Source organism: Sander vitreus, chromosome 9 (assembly GCF_031162955.1).
Source record: "Sander vitreus isolate 19-12246 chromosome 9, sanVit1, whole genome shotgun sequence".
NCBI classification, from domain to species: domain Eukaryota; kingdom Metazoa; phylum Chordata; class Actinopteri; order Perciformes; family Percidae; genus Sander; species Sander vitreus.
The window spans coordinates 3,734,793-3,762,651 of record NC_135863.1 but is presented as its reverse complement, the minus strand read 5'-3'; the positions used below and the strand labels follow the sequence as shown (position 1 = coordinate 3,762,651).

General features: G+C 39.8%; 1 long non-coding RNA gene across 1 annotated transcript; it reads left to right on the top strand.

Moving 5' to 3' along the window:
• Positions 1–298: 298 nt before the first annotated feature.
• LOC144523076 (uncharacterized) lies at positions 299–27,857 on the top strand. Its single transcript, XR_013502474.1, has 4 exons — positions 299–357; positions 13,731–13,806; positions 13,904–14,007; positions 23,708–27,857. It is a non-coding gene; the product is annotated as an uncharacterized LOC144523076 (long non-coding RNA).
• Positions 27,858–27,859: the final 2 nt, after the last annotated feature.

The window sequence follows — 27,859 nt, the reverse complement described above, 5'->3', positions numbered from 1 at the left end:
GATCTTAAAATAGCTCAGGTTAGAAAGATCATGCACTCAGTACATAGTTCATAGAGATTGATAAAATTCATATAATTGTGTTAAAAAGTTCAAATCTGTCACGCATACAAGGGGTAAAAATTGTAAGAAGAATGTGTAAACATTATATTGATTACTTTATTTTGTGGTGCATAATTTAAGGGTAAAAGTGTTAATCTGTGATCTACTAAATGCTCTTAATCTATGAGCCTGAGATCGATTGCTTTGGTCTCCACCCAAGTTCCCCGGGGAAATCGCGGTCTTTTCCTCATTACACTGAAGTTCTCAGTGAGGAAACGTAACCGTATCACTCTCGTGATTATTTCTCCCATTTTTCAGGTACGTTATTGATATAAAACAGAGTTCATTAATAACTTGCTACTATCTAACATGTCAAGAGTGTTTGAGGTGTGTGTTAGTAACATTTTGAGTAAGTTAGAGTTACGTTTGCAGAGCGTAAATGTGTGTGTGTGTGTGTGTGTGTGTGTGTGTGTGTGTGTGTGTGTGTGTGTGTGTGTGTGAGCGGAGCCCCCGCTTGGTTACAGAGAAGAATAGCTCCGTACTGAGATTAGACGCCATTTTATGTAAATTGTGAATTAACACGTACGCAGTTAATAATATATTTTGCAGTGTTATTTGTATAATGTGTTTCAAGCACTTTATTGACATTTGTGATAAATTTAGTTATGGTTTACTGAGCTAAAACTAATTTGTGCTTAACAGTTATATTGAAAAATGTGTATATGTTTCAGTGAATTACAGTGTATGCTATTGTGACTTGAATAAGCCTTGTACCCTATAAAACTATTTCCTGTATATCTGTTGTAGTACTGTTGTAAAATGGATTTACACTAAATCTAGTGAGGAAACATAACCGTATCACTCTCGTGATTATTTCTCCACTTTTTCAGGGGCGTAACATAACGATGCATTCAGCTCAGTGAGCTTTTGTTCTTACATGGTTCATGGTTGGATACATACAATATTTGGACTAAAGATAAACTACAATTTGTTTTTCTTTCCATTTCTATTTTTTCTCGGTATGAATGTTGTGTACTAGCATATCCCCAAAGATTTTGGTTAATTCTTCAAGATTTAAAGGTAAACTCCTTCATTTCTACACATTCTGGTCAGTTTAATAATCATGGCTAGTACTACTCATCTGGTATAATATCCTCTGTGGCTCTGGGGAGAGCTTTCCGAAGTCTGAGAAAATGGCCCTTGATGATGTCATCAGGAGGTTAGCTCGCCTTGGGCTTGTAGACCACACATCATAACAAAAAGCCTGTATTACAGTACAAGCTGAAAGTTTGCAAATCGTGTTGCTGTCATAAAGTATCAAGTTAAGATAAAGCCAAGTGCTGGGTTGAGAACCATAAAGTGACAATTATTGTCAAGTCAGTTTTATTAACATAGCCCTCAGTCAGTGTATTTACACTTAGACCCTCAGAATGGATAAGGAAAAACCCTCAAAAGAATAAAAACTTTGACGGGAACAAAAATGGAGAAAGCCTCAGGAGAAACAAAGAATAGGATCCAGCAAGACGTCAAGCATTCTCTCAGCTGCTACCAAATTTAAAAGCAGGATCAGGGCCACACAACCATATCTTTACAGGCCTGGAAAGAGAACAGACTACACATGCACACAGAGGCAAAACTCAAGAAAAGTATTCACTGGGAGAGAGAAGAGACAAGAGGTGAGGTTGAGTCTCCTGGAGGATGAAGATCCAGATCTAAGACTTTTGGCACAGACAGCTAATATAGTGCCTACATATTTTTTATATTACGCCAGCCCCTACTCCGTTCTTAGTGTTATGAAGATGTCGTCCACGTAAAAAGATCAACACACATTTAATGATTATCATATGGACTTGTCCTCTCTCTCTTCCCTCTTTCTCTCTGGTCCATGCATGTATTCTCCCCTGTCCCAGCCATACAGTTGGCCCCTCAGAGCCCAAACATGTATATGCAAAAACAACTCCATTATGCTCCTGTTAGCATGACAACACATAAATCACAGTGAAGTTTTGCTACCGTCCCCAGCACAAACACTCATGCACAAAAACAAAGACACACTTCACCGCCACCATACAACAACTGTGACGGTGGGGGAGAGCTTTGCTTCTTAAGCTGGCTTGGCCCTAATAGAGATGAAAAAAAAAATCCTTGGGTCAGCTCTTTATGTCTTTGGGGACAATCAGGAGAGCAAAAAAGCAGATTGCTGCAAACAATTTGATCATCCGCTCCTGGGCATGGGCTATCCATTACCTGACAGAAATAGGCGTATCCCAGGAGGCCTCAGGCCTCATTGAACAGCAGAGGTGGGGACAGTAATTATGTCTTGGGCCAACCCCAAATCGCTTCCCATTAGTCTGTTTCCAACACGTAGCCGCAGTATCCTTGATATGTCGCTCGCAGCAACCACCCTGGGCCATGTTGACACACTGTTGCTGCTAACTGTGTCCTAATTCATCAGGGCTTTAATTGTGTGTTGCCATGTTGGCTTTGGCTCGTGCTCACTCAAACATCAGCCTGTCCCATTGTGTGCTGAAAAAAAAAAGATGGAGCCGAAGGTTTTTTTTTGTCACTCCTCATTGGCTCTACCCCTTTTTTCGCTCGATGGTGTTTTAAGCCCCCAACGTCTCCTTCCAAGCAGCGGTGCAACCATTGACTTCAAGGCACCTAACCTTAACCCTAACCTTAACCCTAACCCTAACCATTGCCTAATCCTAGGCAGCGCAGCCTGGAAGGAAATGTTGGGGGCTTAAAACACTGATAAACTTTTTTTTTCTCCAAAGTCATCTCTATCCTTATTTTTTGCAGGCCTAAACCTGTCACTCTACACTCTCAACTGTGTCCACATTTGTCTTGCTTTTTCACAGACATTGCTCCTAAATCCAGGGAAATTAAGTATAACTCATAGATACAAGGAAGAAAAACAGTTAGTGGCCACTTTACAACTTTCTTTGTAAAAGACACAATAACAACACAGGAGAAACTGGCCAATCACAGAGGCTGCACAAATGAGGTCAAGGAAGCCTGGCTCCAGGTGTTGCACAAAATCCCGGGTTGTGTTGCTACCGCCCTCCTGGGGGTGGAAGCGTGCACATATACATGCACAGGCCCACACATATGGTATGTAGGTACAAAGATGCTTTCTCTGTCACACACACATGCACTCACACATACAGTGTTGCTCCCCAATGAAAGAGAGACACCTGCTTTCCCAGGGCAGTTGACCTGCAGGAGGACAGGGTGTCGGACTGAAACTCATCAGCTCAGCCAACCAGAAACACCATGGTCCCAGGGCAGCGGTGCATGGTGGAAACTTTGGTGGATTGGCTTTATTCATGTATTCAATTGGTTACCTTGTAGTCTCAGTATGGGGTTGACATTTAATGCAGAGAAGGCAAGTGATTGGCCCGAGACCTGACCATGATGAGCCTGCTCACAGATTTGTATTCTGTTTTTTTGCTTTGTTTTCTTGAAAAGAAATGTTTGACATCTATCTATCTACAGGTAGCAGTCAGTTAGCTTAGCTTAGCATAAATACTGGAAACAGGGGAAACAGCTAGCCCGACTCTGTCTGAAGCTAACCAAATCTCTCAACAAGCAAAAACAAATATGAGAAAATGACAAGTTACTGTTTTACATGGGGTTTTATACTTTATGCTAGGCTAAGCTAACCAGCTGCAGTCTGTAGCCTTATATTCATAGAACAATTACGAAAGTCGTATCAATCTTCTCATCTAACTCTCGACGAGAGAGCAAATAAGTGTATTCCCCATGATATATCACTTTACATATCAATTTAAGTTATTTCATTTCTAAATTTCTTCTTCTTGTTGTGCGGCCTGTTTGAAATCATCACAAAGAGAATCAAATTGTTATGAAAGCTGTACTGAAAGCCCCACGAAACTCAGTATCTTCCAGTCTGCAATTGAATAAGGTCCAAGTTGTCTCTTCCTTCCCAATAACAAGACACGTCAAATTCAATTTGACTGATGGATATTGAGTTAATGGCAGAACAGCCAAACACAGGTGATACAGTAAGGTGCACGTCCCTTGTCTGTTGGCAGTAGGAGCGCGTTCGAGCCGAGACTGACAGCTGCTGCACTATAGAGAGATATAACTCATCTAGTTTTGATGAGTCGGGCTCTGCACTGCTCCAACGCAGGACGCCAGAATCCTGAAGTGAAGAAATATGCAAAAGTGGGACACAGCATGTTTCTATCCTGTGTCCGCTCTTTTCTCTTCTCCACATCACAATCAATTAATCCCTCTCTCTATTTTTCTCTCCACCTCTGTTTCTAACCATGAAACATCCTAAGTATCCTCCCAAGAAACTCATAGTAGGAAGCAACTTTTTCACATTCCCCTTCAGTCAGTTTTTTACACCAAAGCAAACCCCCCCCCCCCCCACCTCATGTAATTGGTTTGAAATTATAAGCACAGAAAGCATGAAATAATCCTCCCTCATTCCACTCTCCCAACCTTCACTTTAAGCCTGACAACCATCTGATGACGGCTCAACAGCAGAAGCTATCAATAATTGAAGCTGTGATCGCTTTGGGGATGTTGTTTTTTCGTCGAGATGACATGATTTTTTTCTTTTTTTTCTTCACAAGCACAAGTCAACATAAGTAAAATAAGCTTGTTTATTGTCCTACTTTCATCTGACACCATTACAGACAATGTGTTTTACTGCATGCATGATTGTGGAGACCTGCAGCGTATATTGGGTCTGTTCTGTTTAAAAAGCTCTGCTCGCTACCTGTGCCAGCTCCCTCTCATGACAATGGCAGGCGTTTTTGAGTAGTGTGGGTTCTATATGAATACTGAATGAAGGATCTTACTCATCTGCGCAAATAGAAAAGCGATGAAGAGAGAATTCTGTTCCTGTCTTTGACAGATCATTCTCAGTTTTGTGTGTGTGTGTGTGTGTGTGTGTGTGTGCGTGCGTGCGTGCGTGTGCATGTGTGGGGCCAAAGTACTGTTCAATCTGTCTGTGTGTGTGTGTGTGTGTGTGTGTGTGTGTGTCTGTGTGTGTATGGGGGGGGGGGGTGTACTGTTCAATCTCAGCAACTATAGGAAGCATGTTTATTTGGAAAAGATAATGTTTCCTGTACCCTATCTGTTTTAATATGTTGGATCATTCAAGAAATTTGATTCCTAATTAAATTTGACCTGCAATGTGGAATCAAATAAAGTATATAAAGTGTGTGTGTGTGTGTGTGTGTGTGTGTGTGTGTGTGTGTGCGCTGCAGATGCAGGGGCTACAGCAGGTGTCCTGTGGTCTGAGTGCATTATTCAAGCTCAGTAGGCAGGTGCAGCCTCTGACACCATCTCTCAGGACTCTCATTTTTCAGCCCCAGCTGCACTTTAACAACACTGATGCTCTTAACTTGAAGAACTCAAACCCTGGCTATTCAGTATGGCGCTCAGCAATGCTGTGTTTTTATTTCACCTTCTCAATCTTTTTGCAAGCCAGTCCCAGAAAAATAGCAGCCAAAATTTGAATTTTAATCTTGCAGGTGAGCTGGGTAAGTGATTTGTTTTGAGTTTTAAGGCACAGACACTGTCTAACACTCCTACATTCAATGAAAACAACACCCATAACTTATTCTGAGTCTGTGTAAATTGTTGCTAAGGTACAAAAAAATGCCATTAGCCTTGGCTCCATCAATAACATGATCAAGGAGAGAAACACACAGTAATATCTGATGTGTCTTTCTTAGGTGTTCCTATGGCAACTGGCAAATTGGAGCCCTGGAGTAGGCAGGTGAATGGCAGGTAGTAAGTGCACAGACTGCATGCAGTGTGTGTTGGTGTGTGTGACTGCAGGTGTGTTTTGAGATCAGCTTGAAAAACCAGAGCAACGGAGGAAAGATTTTACCGAGCCGGTCTCAGCGGAGGGCAGATTTGCACATGCACTTAAGTTTTAAAACCACGGTAAATGAAAGTCATTTAATCATTTGCCCCTTGTAGAGTGTGTTGTCATGGTAGCAACGGGTTTGCGGGCATTCCTGGTGGTGGGTGTCAGAATAGCAGACCAGGATTGTGTACCAGCAGGCTGTACAGTTAACACGTGGAAGTAAAGAATGGCTTCTTGATTTCAACCTAGCCTGTTGAGTTAATACGCGCACATCTACACCCCTGAAAGAAGTTGTAATTGCGTCGGGCTTGACTATGGCATAGCAGCTTTTGTTAAAAATCTCCAAGTGTGAATTCCATGAGTTGTTATACCTCCAGACATGAGAGTATATAGCATTTGATCTTGGCTAAGACGAGCGCAGAGGGGCTCAACAGGCTTTTTTTAATGATAATATTGTCATGCATCAGTGCCATACGATTGCAGTGGTTTTGGATCATTACAGGGTTGTTAAGGTGCAGTGGTGGCCCAATCACTCCATGTATAAGGAGCTATGCAATCAGAGAATGAATACTTTATTTCATGCTAGATTTAAGCAGGCTGCTCATTTAAAAAAAAAAAAAAAAAAAGTCGTGCACAATTGCATCTTTCTTTGTGATTTGATTTTGGTTTAATATTTAAGATTCATCACTGTTCAGTCAATCAAAAAGCAAGCATGCATATTCAGAGCCAACAAGCAGGCCTAAGCAGGGGGACATCTGTAGACATTATTACTTTCATCACAGAGTTTATTTCCCATGACGCCCAATAACACATTGTAGAAAGCTGCTTTGATATAGATTTTTCACAGTTCCCTGTAGCAGATGTTTTATTTCTAAATTCCAGAAATAACCCTGCTATGCAATGCAATAAATAAGACTGTCAGTGGCAGTTACCTTCAGAAAAGTACATTAAAAGGAAGGGTGCCCATGAGGTGTTGGTGATAGAGAATGCATGTTCATTATCATGACGCTGTACACAAAATGTTACCATTCTGTGACAACCTCTCGCTTTTTGATATAGCGTCTTTTCATGCTGTTCTTTCCAGTTGTGACACCACCGTGGAGGAAAGAAGTGTGTGCGAGTGTGTTTTTGACGTGATCATTTTCCATCTCATTTGTCACTCTGAAGGAAAAGAGACACATTGAAATTGAGTATAGCACACGTATTAGAGAAACTTGGCTCACAAGATTAACATGCTCATTTTCTTCCACACAGGATGTCAGTCGTAGCAGTGATGTTTAGAAGCATGCATCTCATTTTGGACCCTACAGTGTGGTGCAGTGAGGAAAAAGGGAGAAGGAATATACAGTATATTTAGGAGTCATGTAGTGCTTTGGGCTGTGGCAGCTGACATGAGAAGTCCAGTCTACTGGAGCGGTGAACTTGAGCGGTGTAGCTGAATGTGACCTGGAGAATGTAACCTTTAAACCTGTCCGGGGGGGGTCAGCGAGCAGGGAGCAGTGCTGACACATTATCGCTCTGCACAAGGGAGATGATGGTGAATTTAGTCGCTGGCATCAGATTCCTTACAAGGCAGATTTGCAGTCTGGGTGGGAAGGGAACAGATAACAGAAGAACATTGAATTAAAACAAGTGTTACAACCTCTGGTTTGTTTTGTAAATGTGCAGATATATCACTAGTTCCTTTAAAAGGTAGAAATTTTTTTTGCCAGTGTTACCCTAATATCTTGTTTGAGAACATGTCATGGACCTTTTTATAGAATTGGAATCATGCTGATGTTTTTTCCCCAAATGGTTTATCTATTGTTAGGGTCTTAACATGGATGATGTGGCATCATTCACCCTGTCGACAGGGTACAGTAATTATTGGTTGGTTGAGGTATTGTATAAGCAATACTCAGGTGTTTAGCGTGGAGTTGTTAGAAGGTGGGAGAATTTAGCTCTTAAAATGATTTAAAAAAAAAAAAATACAAAAAAGTTGGTATCTTAAAAGCATAGTTCCGATGTTTTAATATTGGTTTTGAATCATTCAGCAATGCATCAATATTAGCTGTTACTAATGCTGCATTCATGTGGTGTTGGAATAAATGGAAAAATAAGGTCCCGACTGGGAAAATTAACGTGAACACACCCTAAAGTTGGAACAACAGGTCGGAATATCTGCAACGACTTGCTGAGCTGGCGTTATACTACGCAATCACATGACGGACAAAATGTTGGGTTGATGGTATGAAACTTATTGCAGATTTTTTTTTAAAAAAGTCACATGCAATTTCTTATATGGTATTATGTTGTAACCATAAGCTTCTGTCCATGTAGAGTGACCTAGATTATTTAGTTATTTAAAATTATTTATTAGCATTAAACCTCATAAGTCAGGTAAAGCAATATTTTAGTGGTTTTAGGGAATATAGTGCAGCAACAAGTCTGCGACAAAAATCACAATATAAACTTAATATTAAAATAATACCTTGTTAATGGTTAAATACTTTGTAAAGCATCCATAAACATTATTTAGATAGCCATTATCAGTGCTCAAATAATCAAATTACTTGCTTTTTAAGCCATTTATTAATCATTAAATTATTATAAGCATTAGTTGCAACTTTATAGTAGCCATTCAAATAATGTTTATAGACGTTTACAAAATTATTAACCGACAAAGTATTAACTATCTGAAGTTATGAACTTATTGTATATGACACTAAACTAATGATAAAATGACATTACAGCATTATTAGTAATCGATCAGAGGCGGCATCAGCCCATTTTTGCCGGGGCTACAGCCCTGAATGTTTTAGGAATAGCCACAGATCTTACTCCCCCCTTTACAAAAATAAGTATTTAGAATATTAGAATAAAAAAAGCCCCAGAATGGCACATGCAAATTAAGAAGAAAAGTATTTTTCAACGCACTCGCAGTTCTTACTTTTTTTTTGTATAACTCATGGTAGAACCTTTTTTTTTCCCCCCCCAAGGCAAAAAAAAAACGGGCAGCTACGTGCAGGGTCCGACCATGCTGTATTTGTTGCTATCACCTAGCAACTGTCTCTACGTGAGGAAAGCTCTGAAAAGGTTTAACTTTTGCAGGAATCCTAGCCAAATCAGTCTAATACATTGATGCCATTAACACAAAGTTTAGGAGGGCAATACTAATAAACGTCACAGTTCCAGTGACGTTTCCATTCTACGGTTCAGACTCAAACACACGGAGCTCTGTAGCAGACTATGGTGACTTTATTCTTGTAATAGCCTATTATAACTTTATTTTTTCTCAAAATATCACAACTGCTCCAAACCTCAGAACACAGATGGGATGAGTTGTATTTTGAATGTGCACAAAGTTTTGGACATGAGCAGAAATCTTGCTCAAACATCTGAAATATTACAGTCCAGGGGTATATTAATAAATTAAAATGAATAATGTATCATTGAGGTGAATAATTGTTATATGCACATTAAAGATGGTTACTTCCTCAACAAAAGACACAAAAGAGGGAGGAGTAAATGATTAGAAAAGTCAATCAAAGGAGAATAGTTGAAAGCAATACAGAATGCCTGAGAGCCTTACTGCAATATTTTCCATTATGTTTTTATATTTGGATTGTAATCTGTGTTTCCCTTTACATAAAGATATTTCCAGCATATTGATTCAGAAAAAGGTAGAAATAGGTGCAAAAGATTTCTGGGGGAGGACCCCCACCCAAATTGTTAATGGGGTTCCTTTCAACGAAGAAAACTAATTTGTGAAGCCTTTGCCAAACTAGTAGGCTAAAAGAGCACTTGTTAATCCATTTACAACTCCGCAGCAATTTCCCTGTGGTTGTCAGTCCAATTTGGTGCAATGGCACATGATTTAAGAGCTTTAAATGCTTTTGAGTGATAGAAGAGATGATGCAATGTTCTTGTTTTTCTGCTCGGTGTCAGCCGGTTGCATCCTCACAAAGCACATTTTGGAATCCATCGCACTATCCACTCTGATGGAAAGCGAGTGCCAAAAAGGATAAGGTCATACTTCTAGACAAATTGTCTCACTATCAACATAAGAAAACAACTTCCAAGCGTACAGCTTTGCACATGAGGAGCTCCTAATCCTCCTCTTTCACCCACAGGGAGTGCGTTCTGGGCTGCTGCGCTCCCACCCCAAGGAATAAAGAGATGAAATTTATCGGGGGAGGGTGTATATTCCAGACAGTGCAGAGTCAGGATATCATCCTGTTACAGCAGCAAGCACAATAACTTTATGCTGACAAAAAAAAAAAAAAAAAAAAAAAACTATCATCTCTTCCACTCATAAACCCCCCTCCACAAGGTCAGGAAAGGCTCTCGCTCTATTACTATCTCCATGACAGCTTTGACCAATGCCACAGCTCTGGCCAATATCCTTATGAAACGCTTTTCTCTTTGAGGCTCAAGTCATCATGGCATTGTCAGCTTAATAACTATTATGGCCCGTCAAAGTGAAAGCGCTATGGTTTGAAGTGATGGGGAATTTGCCCTTACATTTTGAACTTGAGTGGCTTTTAGGTTCTGTTAGCCTGTGCTCTTTCTAATCTACACGAGACACTCGCAGTATACTGAGAAAGGCAATAGCATTACATTCTCAAAGAAAAACAAAATGTCAGACTGGGCTTGGAAATTGTTTAAAAAAATTCAGCAGGACGGGCTTGTTGAATGTAGCCTAGGGCGTGTGTGACACACAATGTAGTCAGTGGCTAAACGCAATGAAATAACCTTTGCTGTTGCTCTAATGCTCTGTCATCCTTGGGAAGTTTGTGCTGCCAATCTGTGTTGAAGTAAGGGTCATTGTCTTACCGTGGGATATGCCACAACTGCCTTCTTAGCTGTCAGAGAAGATCGAGGTTCCAAGTCACTTTAGGTCATCATGAATTATACATGAAGATGCAATGAGCAAGGCAACCATGTTACTTAGCTCATTAAGATTCACTTGTCTTCCTTAGCAAAACATTGCCATGATGGATGTTTACATATTTACGGTTTACATTTAACATACTTCAAAATGTGCTGCAAGTTCTGATGAATTGAATTTCTGATTCAAGTACGTTTCGTACAAATGCAACTCTTAGTCGCACAACTTTCACATACATCTGATTTAAATTGATATCTCTTGCGAGAGTCAAGCAGTGAAACATGAATAAAAAGGGGGGGGGGACATAAAATAATGCATTTCTAAATGGGTCCATGGTCAGGGTTAAAAATTCTAAAGAGACACTGAAATTCTACAATCACTTGTATTTTATTTATTATGAAAAGTACTTTTAAAATTAATTTGTCACGGATTGTCAGGAAAAGCAAGGCTTGGACCCAAATCACAGTTTAGAGGTGATTTATTAAACAAGAAACCAGTCTTACAAGACTCGTGTCCTCAGGAAGGTAGCCAGGCAGGAATAAACAAAAAACTAATCCACATAAGGAAAGAACAGCACGACAAAACAGAACAGAATCCGCAACAGCATCCAACAGAAAACAATGATCCAACACAGGACAAGGGTAACACAGAAACTAAATACACCAGGTAACGAGCAAACAAGAGACAGGTGACACAAGGGCTGGAAAACAGGTGAAACACATTAGGGCTGGGCAGAACAATCAAAAAAGGTGGGAAAACACAAGGCAGGAAGTAAAACTAGACAAGACAAGGGAGAAAAGACAGACTACAAAATAAAACAGGAAACAGAACATAACAGAAACTCACAATCATGACAGAATTATTTGCTTTCTTTTCCCATTTTTACTTTTGAAGACTATTATTTACCCATAAATGTTGTAGACTTCTCCAGTCATAACATCTGGTTCAGCCAACACAAACTTTAAAAACTGAGGAGAGATATAATACATGTATATTGTCAAAGTTTTGACTAAGGGGCCAAACATGTTTTGCATTGTTTTGGCCGATCGTCCAAACGAATCCTGTAAATGCACTGCCTGAAGACATACTTTTTTGAAAACTGGTCCCAGGGTGAAAAAATTTGAAAACGCTGCCCTTGCGTATCGATGATGTCATCGCCACACTCCTCGAACCTCTAGCCTTCGACCTCTTACCCTGCGATGACGTCTCATAACAACAACACCTACATAAACATGCATCCGTCCTAATGCCCACAACCACACTGCACTGTAGCATCGAAGGTAGCATATAGCTAGTTAGCTTTGGTTTGGTTTCTTCTTCTACTGTCTGTTTGTATACAGCGCGCAAGCATGCTCCGTCTCTTCTTTTCCGTTTTTGGTGAATTTCTGTAGCAGAAACAGCGACACCTATATGCCTGCCATATAAAGTAGCGTGTTGAGTAATTTACAAATTGATCCGTTTGGACGCTAATTTTCTTTGAACTATGCCAGGGAAGACGGGGGAAAAAAAAAATTGTTTTGGTATGTGTGGACGTGGCCTAAGAGAACTCTCGTTCATTTTCCAAGTTTACATCTTGTTTTACTGTTGTGATAAAACCATATAGTTATCTGTGACACGCTCAAATTTCAAGTAGAGAAGGGCTATTAAATGTCAGTTAGAAGCCAGTTAACTAAAGTTTGCTAGCACTAGCTAACATTAGCTAACACAAGCCGCTATACGATACTGGTCATACCCAGATGATTAAAACTGTAGCAGCAACACTACTGAGTGTACTGAATTAAACAAAAGTGTATTTTATTTCTTATGAGTCTACTTTTCATTTGTAAGAGGAATGATGCGTTGTTTCTTGTTTCAAAAGTTACTTAGTCTCGCTTTAGTTTGCTAACGAGAAACCCCCTACTTTTGTATAATAGTTCATGTGACGCTTGAAAATCAATCTACTTTTTAGCCAAATACCTATTTATTTCTGAGATTGAAGTTGCTTTTATGAATAACAGGAAGGACAATAGTGAACATATCGTTATCGTAATATCGGATCAGATATCGTTTTGGAAATGTAACATATCTTCTTCTCAGTATTTGAGTAAGTATACACATTTAGGAGCGTATTAAGATCTTAACAACCTTAAAATGAGATTGTAATGTAGACGTCACTTGAGTTGAGAGCTAAACACACACAATACAAGGCAATTCTGGATGTTACATTGAATGAATGTATTCTAAAGTTCACAGCAGATGTTCTCGTTATATAGGAAGTACCTATCTATGTGTTATAGAGTGACTTTTATACATTAAAACTAACAGCGGAAATACACGGCCGGCGAACATGAGTGCTAAAATGAAAATAGCTCTGCTTCATGGCTCTTCCAGGCTATTTGTCGCGCTTCCACGTGCAGGGTGTTTTTGCTATAAGAGTGTTGTATTATGGGTTGTCTGTAGGCTTAATGTTGCTAGGCTACCAAGTTTCCTCATGTCCATTTATAGTGTTTTGTTTAGTGTTAATCAGCCTTGACAGTGTGAGAAAGCACACGGAACTGAGTTCTGTCAGAAACAGATCTGCATGAAACCAGCTCTGAGCCATACCATCCAATCCAAAACTGTGAATTGTTAACAAAAAATTGAAAGTGGGCTCTTGTGTAACATTGATACATTTTTTAAAGTTCATTTTTAAAGTTCAGAACATAATTTTCTTTTATTCAATCCCCCTTAGCAATCATGTATGTGTCAGCTTCTTTTGTTTTCACCTTCATTCTGTCCCTGCATGGTTCCCATTCTTTCTCACAGCAACTCAAGAGTGCTGTACTAATGGCTTTTTGGAAGAGTGAAAAAGGACATTGTCCCTGCTACTACTCTCTACGGTTTTGCTCAGTACTAATAAATCCCCTGGCAGGGGTTGTTTATAATGTCCCTCAGATGCAACTTTTATAATGGGACAATTTTACAGTGCGTATGTTCTCGATCTCACAGCCCGCCTGCTCTGCAATCCTGATTCCTCCTCTGTGATTATTTACCAGACTAAAATCTAATGGAGTAAGCCAGTGAGGTAAATCATGCAAAATTATTTTTTATCTTTCTGCCATTACACTGTAGCAGATGTATAATGATCCATTGTAAAGATAAATTCAATATTTGAATTACAGGGAGACACCATCAGCACAGCAGTGACTGCAGGACTACATGTTCCGACAAAAACAATAGAGGGTTTTCACGATGCATCATACGACCGGAAGTCGCCATATTGGAGGTACTTTCACAACAAAGCACAGGCACTGAGCCCGAACGTCGTCAAGAAAATGGTTAATTATTGCCGTGTTTTAGGTTGTACCAATAGGTCAGACCGAGAAAAACATTTGGAATATTATCGACTTCCAAAAGTTATTAAAAACCAGGGAGAGGAATGCCAGAAGTTATCAGAGGAAAGGAGGCGCTTGTGGTTGGCAAAGCTCAACCAGGATCTACGAGGGAAAACTCGTGTCTTGTTCGGTCTTTGAAATGAAAAAAAAAAAATTGAGAGTCACTTGGCTACACCTTGAGTATCGCAATGATATCATACAGTTAAGGTTAGGTTGATTAAAGACGTTATTGCATTACTTACTTTGGCCTTCACAACACAACGGTCGTTGATGACTTGGTACTGCGTCTCCCTCACCCATCTACACACCATCTGGTTATAGGCCTCCAAACTTTGTAGGATTTAAGGTCTTCCACTGTGTATGGGTTCGGCGAGAAAACCAGGTAGTTGACTACATCGGGATATGCAACTGAAGGAAGAATCACCGGATCGTCATGGATCCAAGAAGAGGGAGCCAACTTGTAGGGATCTGCACCGCCAATAATATATTAATATTTTCTTGTGGTCCAAGTCCTTCCCTATATGCCTTTGCATCTTGGACGCGTTTTGATGAGCTTTTCTGTTGATTAGACATGGCTACATTCACTTAAAGTATCCAAAGCACACAATATTCCATTGTACTCCGTTCAGTTGTTTACACCGAGTGCCTCCAATATGGCCGCGCGTCCAGGTTAAACCCTCTATAGTGGCAGAACCACAGTGAAAGAAAAAGAATAACTCCCATAAGCAATGATGGTGGCTTGTACTCTCTGTGTCTTTGTCACTGGCCATTTATTATCATGTCATTGGTGAGGAAATCAATGATAACAATGTGATGTTGTGAAGTCCTCTCCTTATGCAGTGATTGAGCCGTTGGCATGACAGCCGTTGGAAATAATGATAATGAACAAACTTAAAAGTCCTTCTAGAAATAGATTTGGGTCAACTTTGTCACAAACAGCATTCTTGCGTGGCCTGCACAAAATTTCAGTATCTTTATTCATATGCATAGCATGGTATGATATCCAGCTGATAGCACTGCCCCCCCAACCCCCGAGTTATTTCAGTGATCCGTCCCTGTGTCTGGTATTATAATCTATTCTTTAATCCTTATGTAAATCACTGTCACTCGTTTGGGTGTCAAAAGAAATGCTTTTCGACTACGTCACAGGAGACAACTGTAACACACACACACACACACACACACACACACACACACACACACACACACACACACACACACTATCAGGTAGGCTCCAAGCAAATAAAGGGCATTACTTACAGAGGACAAAAGGACATTATATTACGCAGTGTCACGCAATCACAGGCAACACTGGACATCCTTCAGCAGACATTGGTTATTTTGTTGTTTCTGTGAGACTGTGATAGGTTGTAAACTTGGGTTCTCCACAAATATAACAGGCTGTTCATACAGATGGCTACGAAAAGTAATGCATTGTAATTCGTATGTGTAAGTAGGGCCGGGGGCGTGTGAATTTAAGATTGTGTAGGGGGGCCGACAACGCCAAAATGTAAGAAGGTTTTGGCTTGAGCCCTAGGACCTCTTAAAACTACAAGATTCCAATTTGAGATAAAAGATTAAAACGGGTCCTTATTACTGGGGGAGAGCAGTTAAACTAGTGTATTTAAAACAGTGAGTAAAAACCAGTTGAGGAATAACAATTTATTTAAAAAGACATAAAACAATTAAAATTCCTCTTTAAAAGAATTTAAAAACAAAAACACAACCAACTAAAATCAAGCTAAAAAAAAAAAAAATGGTACAGCAGCAACAACCAATCAACCTACCTCTGGCTCCCAGGTGCAAGTCCTTAAGTCCTAATTACTAAAATGTTCACTGGCGGAAGTAAAACATTTAAAAACACACACCACACGTTTCAAAATAAAAGCATGCAATATAAAAGAACACATCAAATAGTAAAAACACAGCACTCCAAGTAAAAGCATGCTTAAATAAAATATACTTCCGCCCCGTGACATATGTATTCCACATGTATTTATTGCTGTACACACCACATTGACTGCTGCTGTAGCACTTTGGTCGCATAGGAAGGAAATTGGTATGTCTGTTTAAAACACAGGGCTTTCGAGCGGGGGAGCGGAGTTGGTGTCCTGGGAAAAACATAAGATTTTCACCCAGGAAACGCCTGTTCGGGAGTCCCTTTAACAGGACCGGTGATTTTAATCCATACAACAATCTTTTTTTCCTATCTTAACTAGTCGTTTTGGTGCCTAAACTTAACTGTTGTTGCCGCATGACGGTCACCTTTTGTCGGCTAAACTCAACTGCAACGGTCACCTAAAGGACCGTCACCTCCAGGGGACCTGTACCCGGAACACAGTCACCTTTTGTGGACTAAACCCAACTGCCCATGGCCTCTGAAACGACCGGCACCTCATGGTACCGGCTCACAGTAACCTTTTTTCTGCTAAATTTAACTGTAAAGACCGCCAAACTTAACTGTCATGTGACTGGCCGGCGGCCGTAGTCTAACAGGATATTATACAAATTGTTGTGCATACGTTTTTGCACGATATCATACGTTGAGAACTTGTTGAATGAAACTATAGCGTGTAGCAACCATAACCTATTTATGTTGTGTGTATGTGTTTTGTAGCGGGGTGCCAGAAAGGATTCTATTGTCTTTTTCTAAGATGCTTCTATAATCTCTACCCTTTTGTAATGTGACAGATTTATTAAAATGGCACTGCCTGCTTTTATGACATCCATTATCAAAGCTAATCCAATCATGTCCCGTCTGAAATTTTTAATATTTTACAGCCAGCCATTGAAAGACAGATCCTCATGTTATCGATAGCCAGCACAACTGCACAGCATCTTTTGCCGGCATAAATATGTTCTAAATTTGATTTATATTTATTTTCTGCCTCTAAATGCTGCAGACACAGTGTTAGTAAGACATTCAAGGGCATCTGATTGTCATTACAGCACCATCAAACTCTGAATCATAGCACAACACCTAATGGCTTATTACAGGAGCGTATGCTAAATTAAACATTACTGCATCAATAAATGTTGCATGGCATTAACCTGACAGTGCTTCATAAATATTGTGCGTTTTCCACCAACCCTCCTTCCAGCCCCGACTTCCTCTGTTACCTTCACTCCTACATGCACAAAAGCTTCCATTAATAACTCAAAGCATGTTCTCGTCCTGTTTTTCCTAATGCACTGGAATAACATAAATGGGCATTAAATAATTTCCAATTCCCCAAATTATCTTTCAAGAATTTTAATTAGCAAGCATTTTGGAACATCGCTCACCTACAGCAGATGGGTGCTCATGTCAGCCCATTTAAGCAACTAGCAATTAGACATTAGCATTCCTATTTGCATCACCCAAAACCCTTCATTTCTCCACCCAATCTCACTTACTGAGTTTTTCACAGACTCCACAGAGGGTTTGACTTACAGGTGGTGAAGGGCTTACTGAGAATGTGTTGCCAATTTCAGAGCTAAAGTGGTCTCCTTGAAAGGTTAACAATTTAAAAGGGATATTCCCCAAACAGATGTAATGTGTCTGCAGACCAGTTTGAAATGACACCATTTAAAATTTGAATGACAACTAAATATTGCATGATGACAGCTCAACAATCGGTATTATTAGTTTAGAGCACGACATAAACTAACATTTACCACATGGAATTAACTTCATTGTAAATTACCTTGGTGATTACAGTCTACACTAATTGGATTTCTACATGCAAAGTCATTATTTCATTATTATTGCAATCAAATATGGCCAGTGTTGTTTCTCTATGTAAAAAAAATGGTGAGGCACCAACCATTACAAAAGATAAGCTAAACACCTGTAAAACTACGGTACACTGTATCTCTCTTTGTTAACATGTCAACAAACACAAATTCACTTTAGACTGCTTCTACCAGGTGTACACATACACGGGGGGGGGGGAAGCATGACTTCTATAATTGCATTCCCCCCTCTCTTTTTCTGTGTCACTCTCACATGTAAAATTAATACTGTCACAAACCTAAATTAAGAAATAAATATTTAATGTGCCATAAGCAAACAGCAATGAGCTCAACACTATGAAGGCCACAAAGAAGCAACATTATGACAACAACCTCAATAGACGAGCATGGACACACTCGTCACCATCTATTGTTATTTCAATCAATCCAACACAACATATCCAATGCAAGGCACAGTATCACAAAGGCAGGATCTTAAAATGTGCTTTCACTCACAAAGGCTGAGGGCAAACTTTTGTTGAATTATTTAGTATGCTAACCAGTCCATGTTAAACCACAGTTACTTTTACCAGCAGTTTAAATGATGACAATAACATGTGGCTGGTGGGCACCATGGCGTTTTGATTCCAGTTTCTCCTCCAAATTAAGGGTTCAAAGTTACCTGCAATGTTGGGAGTAATGCGTCACAAAAGTAACGCAATTACAGTAATGTATTCCTTTTTGCTGTAACGGAGTAATATAATGCATTACTAATTCAATTTTGGTAATATTGTACCCGTTACAATCTCAGCAACGCGAGTTACAACGCATTTTGACGCAACATTTAGTGGTGTTTTGTTTTTTTAAGAATTCACCAAACACGAAACATTTCTTCAAAGGAAAAAAAACGCCGTGAGCATTATTTCCTTTTGCTGTATTCGATGGTTGAGATGACTGCAGAGACAGATACATTTGCGAGATGGACATTATTTTCAGGAGTTATTTACGCTGCGTTGAAGCGAGCTGTCCCGTCACTGTTCCCGTGGTCAGAGCCAGAACCAGAGACGGTACGAACAACATCTGTGTCCCAACAGGTGACGGTACGTCAGTGCGGACAGCAGTGTGTCCGAACTGCTGACAGATAGAAACATGTTGGGAATTAATGTTTAGGCTTGCTACACGTAAATATCATTGCTATTGCCTATTGTAGTTTTACTCTATTTTTATAGCTTTATTTACTTTGCATATTCATATTAATTATACAAAATATTATGAATAATCTATGATGTATTAAAGTGGATAAAGAGGAGACTTTATTAATACGGTGGTGAAATTCACAAGCTACCTGCCAAGTCAAACTTCTGCTGTTATTTTGGTGAAAGTAACTCAAAAGTAATGCAAAAGTAGTGTAACTCATTACAATTCAGAGACAGTAATATTGTAATATAACTAATTACTCTCAAATGACAGTAACTAGTAATCTATAATGTATTACATTTTGGAAGTAACTTGCCCAACACTGGTTACCTGTACTCAAGAATGAAATCCACTTCATTTTTTTTAAAGTGACGATAAAACAATCTTCACTCTTCCTGTGGACTAATGCTGGCACCCATTCAGCCAATCAAGTCTGAAATATAAAATGCTGCTGTTGTGGGGCTATGGGCTGTCAGCCCCGCTGGGCATCAAATTTGTGTGATCTACATTAAACACACTAACACACTCAGCATGCGTATTAATAATTTCCCACGTACAAGGCACATTGCATTGTGACAGAGGGGCTAGCCCCACATTCAGGCTACCGTAGCATAGCATGAGCCCTGAATGTTTACAACGTCTGGTTCTGCCCCTGCTACTGCTCCTATTGCTACGGTAGCACTGTCATATATATCCACCATGGTATGTAATCTAAAGGCCCTGAAAACCTGATTTTTTACTTATATGGGTTACAACAGAACAGAACAAAAATATCTCTGTATTTGTTTTTCTCACTGGTTTGAAGTGGTTGGGGCTGAAGTTTATTTCATCCCTAAAAATGGAAATTACAGTGCTTTGTTCTTTGTCAGTTGTGTGGTAGTTTTATGTTGCCAGGCAACTGTCAATCAAATCAGTTCAAACCAACCACACACAATGCTGATGAGTGTTAAACCCTTAATAAATAATACTATTGTAATGGATGTTTTGTTTTTTAAACTTTGATTGTTGCCTCTCTAGTGATGAATATGTGCTGTTGGTTGTAAAAAGAAATTGCACTTTTTAAGCTTTCATTAAGAGGGTATTTAATCAGTATGATCCCATCATCTGAACACTTGAACTTGATTGCCACTGTTTATCTGTGATGTCCTCCTCATTTACATTCATTGTTCAGTATACTCTGTCTTTCTCTGCAATCCCTGCTCCTACCTGAACACCTGCCCCTCATTCCCTCATTAGCTCTTATTTTTTGCGTGGTAATCCAGCCTTCCAAAACCAACACAGAAACAGAGAGAGAAAGACCCTCTCTGTTTCTGTGTTGGTTTTTGACTCCTACATCACTAGATTCACATAGATTCACACTAAGCCTGAACAAACACTAAGTAAAGACTATTTTTATCTTATCTGACAGTCTGGTGGGTCTGCCTTCGGCTGCTCATGTTGCTTAGAAGGTGTACACACACACACACTCATATTAAAAACATTCGATAAATGAAGAATTTCATTATTTAACATGTATACCGGTGCTGTACTTTGGATATAGTGTTTTATTATTAGAGACTCGTCTGCAAGGCTGTGCTCTAATGAAGTCAGTAATGCCAATACAAATCAAACCTGATGTAAAACCAGAACTCATATGTCCAGCTTCACATGTTCTCTTTTCCCTCTGCAGAAAAGCATAGTTGTCAAATATGTGGGGTCATAACAGCTGCTCAGGCATTCATCCAGTACCCTGAAGCCCTGCCACCACTCTAACTGACTTTGAGCTCAGGCCAGAAACATTCGCCAGTCTGGAGACAAGCGACCCACCAGTGCTCATTATGTGGACACTACCATGTGCTTGGGTGGCCACGACAGTCCTCCGGCCCCCATGGTCTGTGTGAGCTCAGGTCATGACTGTGAATTAGGTGGCACTGCTGTCCTGCGAGCTATAACTCCACTGCAGTCATCAGTGTCAACACACTGTCCGCTCAAATCTGTCAAACCCTCATTGACCAGTTGGCTCGGAAGCAACGTGCATTTCTTCATTTAATTGCTCCATCAAGCAAAGCATGTAAAGGCAAACTGTCACAGACAGTGTCACTTCTCACAAACTGTGAAACTGTAATAAAGAAAGACTTGAATACAAGGTCAGAAGGGTGGGGAGAATTGTACAGTGCTGAATTGTTGTTTCACTAAGTTTTAGTTTCCTGCGCTGACATCCCAGGATGAAATCCAGCTTTTAGCAAATTATATAATATAGAAATGTAAATAGCACCCAAGAGGCAGTTAACTACAAGATGATGGGCATGCCGGCGATGCTGAGGTACAGCTGAGCAGTGTCGGCAGCACTGGAGTGCCCATAATCACAGCAGAGCATCCTCAAGTGTATTGCTGCTTTCATATAAGAGCTACTATATAAATAAATGTTGGCTGACTGCAAAGTCTTAGTATACATTCATAAGAATGACTGACTAATGAAAAAATGATAAAGACTGCTACCTAGGTCCCCAGTTAGAATTACAACTCATAAAGCATTACTCGTTATTCTTAAGTGGAGTTTCAACACTGTTGCAACTAGGGCCTGACTGATATATCAGTAGGTGAATATTATTGGCCAATATTTACTTACTTTTACTATTTGTCATCATGCAAATACCTTTTTCTTAGTTAAATTCACAGTAGTAATAATGGCCAGGTTATAATAGCCGAGCTGTACACCTGCACGATTGCATTGGATGTAGCTGGTATTCAAACAGCTGGTATGAGCCACTGATGGTGAAGCATGAAAGAAGCAGCTAATACCAATCACGAATGCAAACACAACTTCACGCCCCGTCTGAACTAACGCTAGGATATATTTTTGAGCCTTATTCTACTTTATTAAATGTTAGGGTTTTTTGTATTTGCATTTTATCCATGATTATTAATCATACTGCTTTATGTTGTACTAAAGTGTATTGATCAACAGTAAAATAACTTCAGTACATTGCTTTGTCACAGTTCCTCAATAGCCAAATCTGAGAGGTCAATGCCAAAAATGTTGATTATGACTGAAGAATCAATACATCACTTTCTTTCTTTTTTATTTTAAAATATTAATAGCATATAAGCCTCAAACCTACTGCTACACCATCAACTAACTTCACCTTGATGATTATATTATCAGGAACTTGGTCAATTTTACCTGATCTTTGTTACTAGGCGATACTGTGACATTGTCTTTTGTCATTAACAGATGTTCTAGATCAATTAACAAATGTTCTAGATCAAACTTATCAGCTAAATGTATCATACTGTATGGAACAGCTCTAATCTCCCCGTATCTTAATCCAATTTACTTGCGTTCAAAACACGATTGAAAGGAAGTTCAATATCCATAACATATGCTTAGCTAAAGATAACAGATGGCTTGATCAGCATAGCATGTTACTGCTATATCTGTCATCAGGTGTCATTTGCGACGGTGGATGATCATGTTAAAAATGACAGTTGGTACTTGATGTAATCCCGACAAGGATTTACTGTAAATAACATTCTTTACTCTCAAAATCAGTCTTTACTTTTAACATACTTTACATCTTTCCATGTACGTTAGGAGCCAGTCAGGAGAGAAATTGTTTTGTAATCTATCTGATCAATGCATAATGTTTTGTTGTATACTGTTTTTACATTGTCCCATCATGTCATACATATCTCTGCAATACTTATAGTTGTTTATAGGACAAGCGATACAGTGAACCACACTGTCTGTCAAGAGTCATTCATTTCAATATAGCCAAAAAGCCTGCATCACTCCCAAACCACAATCCTCCTAATAACCCCATCTCGTCAAATATTAAGGCTAACCTAAAGCTGTACTGTATGTTAGCATACATGTTACATACAACATATAACATATAACACACAGCCTTTCTTGCATGGGCGTTAAGCCTGATCTTAAGGCGGGTTAGACCTCCAGGGAAAGAGGGAGAGTATCCTTGCATCTTTTCAAGACCTTGGTTAAATTATTTAAAGCGAGCAGCTGTTTTTTCCTCCTTTTGCTCCATTCCTTTTATGTGCTCATTTGTTGATTCCTATCAAGGACAAGATAAAGAGATATATTTTTTTCCCCCCCTTACTGATAACATTTTCTTTGTGCAGAGCTTGTCTCACCCATGTAGCGAGCCTGGGACCTTCTGCACTTGCAATCTGATACAAAGAAATGCATTGGTTCTTTACAAGGCAATCATGGGAAACATTTCCAGAATAAAACAACGATATTATGTTTTATACATTTCAATACCCTTTTTGGGTAAATAGATCTATATATAGCAAAATATATCTATATTTTATTTTGCTCAGAGATAGTTTGTAATGCATAAGCTATGCTTGCAAAAGAGGACACATACTGTATGTATTGGATCTTCATGGAACACATTGCAAGGGATGTAAGCAATTACTTGCAATGCCCTTGCCTTGTCATTGTATACTTGGGACTCATTTTTATAGTCAGTGGCAGGAAATAGTCTTATTAACATCCCATTTGGGAAAGGCAATTCTGTGTGTGATGATAAAGCTGTGATGATGTGCATCAATTCTTGGCTCTCCCTCCATTTTAAAACTAGGAACCAGAGAGACATTTTTGCATAAATGCTTGCAGAGTTACAAGACTGTTTTCAAGTAGACACTGACTGTATTGCTTTGCCCTCTGTCTGTTTTCAGGTCAATGCAGTAGCATGGGAGGCAGCAAAGCCAAGAAGCGACAGAAGACTTTTGAGATGCAGCCTGTGCTTGAGTGACTTCACGTAGAGAGGCATCCGGAGGCACCAGATTGATTGGCGTTGTTTGCTTTGCGCTGGCTTTGACTGAGACCTGATGTGCTGTGCCAGCCAGCTGTGCAGCCACAACCATGTCTCAGTAAAATATGCAATCATCAGCCATATCTCTGCCCCCCCGAGCCCTCATTTGATGGTAGCCTTTTAATGAGGAACAAGCAATACAACCCTTACCCGGTGCGTCCTTGCCGCTAACCTTTATGCAGAATAGATGAACTCCTGACATTCGGAGCGACTGGGGGACGCAAAGACACAAGGCATTCTGGGATGTGTACTCCCTTATGAGGAGTGTTTAAATGCCAATGGGGGTTGGTCTCACATGGACAGAAGGCATAGCAGGTGGAGAAAGCAAACCTTTTGACAAGTCAGCACCCCTGTCGTCCTCCCTTCATCCACCTCAACCTTTCCTTTTGCAGAGACTTCTTTCTCGTCTTTCTCCTTTCCTCATTTATTCATCTCTTCTCCTGCACATATTGCTGTAAAAATCTCATTTGGCATGCATTAAAGTTCTGCAGATAAGCTTAAGCACTCAACACATTGAGTGACAAGGACAGATTGCCACCTATTGGTAATAAGTGGTCATTGGCAACAAAACTGTATATGTAAAGGTGACATCATTCCTAACTAACTTGAGCTCACTTCAAGGCATCTGTTAAGCACTGTGTGTATCTGTGCAGAGATATAAGTAACACCAAATTTGCTTTAGGCTACTTGATGTTGCTGTTTCTAATTCACAAACCTATCTCAGCTGAAACCACACAAAATGCAAATTAGCAAAACAAATCATTTCTCTCCAAATTGATCTTTTTGTTTAGGAGCAGACAGACAGCATTGCTCACAACTCACTGAAATGGCATTACATTTCTATATTAAGATTCTCCTCTACTGCAACAGCTCTCTCTTCTCTTCTAACACTTTCACTGAGTATAGAAATTAAAAACTTAACGGCCCTCGATTTAGCTGTCCCATTTCTCATGGGGCCTCTGAACTAATCTGAAGCCTGGGTGGATTTTTCTACCCTGGAGGAGTGTGTCATTGGACTCTCATTTGAATAAAATTACAGTGGATAAAGAAGTGCCATTATGAGTAAAGAGAGCCTTAATAGCACACCACAATCAAATCATAACATTGCAGGAGACCACAGTTTGCACTGCGGCGTCCGGACTCATTTAGCAGGCTTTTTAAGTCGGCTTCTCTCCAACTTGCCCGCCATAACCTGCTAAGCCGGTCCATCCTGCAAATCCTTACTTCCACACATAGTTGTGTTTTGCTATTTTGCCATTTCAGTTGGTGAATTCAAAACACAATGTCTTTTAATCCTGTCTCACCAAGTAATCTACTACAAACAGCTATAGAGCGTGAATCTACCACAGATCTTACTGTATGGGATACTACAACTCATTATTTGCTTTATTGTGCACAACATATGTCAAATTGTAGCATATGATGACCATCGATTTCTAAATTGTAACTGTAACTGAAACCAACTGCAAGACATACTGTACATTTACTAAAGCTTTGCATTTTCCACTAGTATTTCTGTGTTATAGACATTGGTGAGAATAATTACACATCACACATTACACACAGGCCTGAATTACACACACACACACACACTCAGTACCTATACATGCACTAATGGAGAGATGTCAGAGTGAGGGGGCTGCAGCCGTTGATGGACAGGCGCCCTGAGCAGTTGGGGGTTCTGTGCCTTGCTGAAGAGCACCTTGGCAGTGCCCAGGAGGTGAGCTGGCACCTCTCCAGCTACCAATCCACCACCATACTTTGGTCTGTATGGGGACTTGAACCGGCGACCCTCCAGGTCAACTCCAAATTTAACCCCAACCCAACTCCCTGCAGACTGAGCTACTGCCACCCCAAAAGAAGAGGTACTTATTTAATCAAATACTGAAGTACTAAAGAAAGCTTACTTCAAACCTTAACCTAACTTGAATATGACCATTATATACTACTTTGAAATGTGTGAAATGTTCTACCTTTTGCATGTTTTATTGCCTTTGTCTTAATGCCTTTTTCTACAGATAATTTTTTTTGGCCTTTATTTAAGCTTAGACATGGAAGGGGAGAGAGAGGGGGAATGACATGCAGCAAGAGGCGGCAGGTCGGAACTGAACCCGCGGCCGCTGCAGTGAGGAATGAGCCTCTGTATCTGAAAGATGCCATACATGCCATGCTTTTTTATTTTTGCTTGCTCATTTTACTGTTAGGGTCCTATTTTAACAATTTGATCATGTGAAGCACTTTGTGACTTTGTCTGTAAAAGGTGCTTTATCAAATACACTTATTGTTATATTATATACAAACAAACTAGCTTTGCCTTTTTACAAGTAGTTGAAAATAGCCCCACCTTATATGCTGCTTACACATTATTGCATCAATAATTGCGATCCAGTAAACTGCATAGTAAATATTAATATTTTTGCTGGTACTTGCGGGACTTTTTCTTGTAATTTAGTACTTTACATTATCATCATAAAACAATTTCAACCTAAGGTCCATTTGGTAGGTTATTTTATTTTATGCTATTTTACTTTTCATTTAAATGGGAAAAAGTCTACATGTGATCATATTGCCTGAAGATCACAGAAAGGACCTTGTGGTGAGATCGTTTTCGCAATTGCTGTTACCAGGGTCAAGATTGACCTTTAAACTTGAGCTTTTAAGTCAAAATGGACGAAAAGTCCTTCAAGTGCTCACATTCTTTTAGAATTTACTCCTCACATGCTGCCTTCAAGGTCAAAAATGAACTTTGTACCTCAGGTTCAACATTGTGCTTTAGTGGTAGAGCAGTTGGTTATTAATGCTCCCCCTGGGTACATGTTAAAGTGTCTTGAGCAAGTCACTCAAATTATTCCTAATGTGTGTCAGGGACAACTGTAAGTCGCTTTCAACAAAGCCATTTAACAAATAAATGTTATTTAATGTTATATAATGGCACTTTTACTTAAGCAAAGGATCTAAGTACTTTCCAAACACCACTAGATGGTTAATCCAGGAAATATGCATCAGCTGCCGTCTTCTAAATATCCTCACATCTGACATGAGGTTAAATTGCTGTAAAATGATCCCTGGAGGGCTGTCACACTTTCAGGAATGTAGTCCGGACAAATGAGAGAGAGACTGAAAGCAAGACAGAGCGAGAAAGAGAAAATGTCAAGGATATGTGCAACACACACTCCAAACAATCAAGCCACAAGAGACATTATGCAGCAGGATAGATTGAGACACCATGACAAAGCACAAACAGCTTCCCAAACGTCAATTCAGACTGCGGCAGATTTACAGCTGTTTGTGCATGTTAATAAGACACAAAACACAAGTTAGAAAACAACCAAAAGAGAAGAAGAGGCTCTCAACGTTTTCAATTGGCTGATGTGTATGTGCTAAAAGCTAACAGAGTTTAGATTCTCTGCCCAAGACCGAGCCCGAACCGGACCGATATTTTACCCCGCTATGATCGGGCTGGGCCCATGATCAAGCATTTGTGTTTTTTTAATCATTACTTTATTAACCTTATTCGGTGGGGAGCAAGCTATGCCTCTCCAGCTTCTCCTGTAGCTCTGGGTGTATGTCCTGCACTGACTTGAGTGTGAGGTAAACTGTGCTACATCGCATCTCCCCCATCTGCAGCACTGTTCACGGCCAGTGCGTCAGCATGCAGACCGTGGCGAAGGACAGTACTATTAATTAGGTGATCGAGACAAGAAAGTCTCCTATATAGTTCCAGGGCTTTGATTATGTTGCTGCCTTGAGCTGTTACCCACATTTTGGCTGAGGAAGCTAGGGTCAAAAGCTAGGGTCAAATTGTACATTTCTTCATTCGGATCCATTTGTGATCCATTCCATTCTGAATAAACAAACAGCGCAGTTTACTTGCTTCGTCCTTGTTGCATTACCGGTATTTATTAAGATAATTCTAAACAGATTTCTGTAGTTCAAACAACTCGGAATTGTAGTTGAGAACGTCAGTTATAACGGCACATGTATTAAAAAATTGTCAGGTTTAAATCGGGCTCAG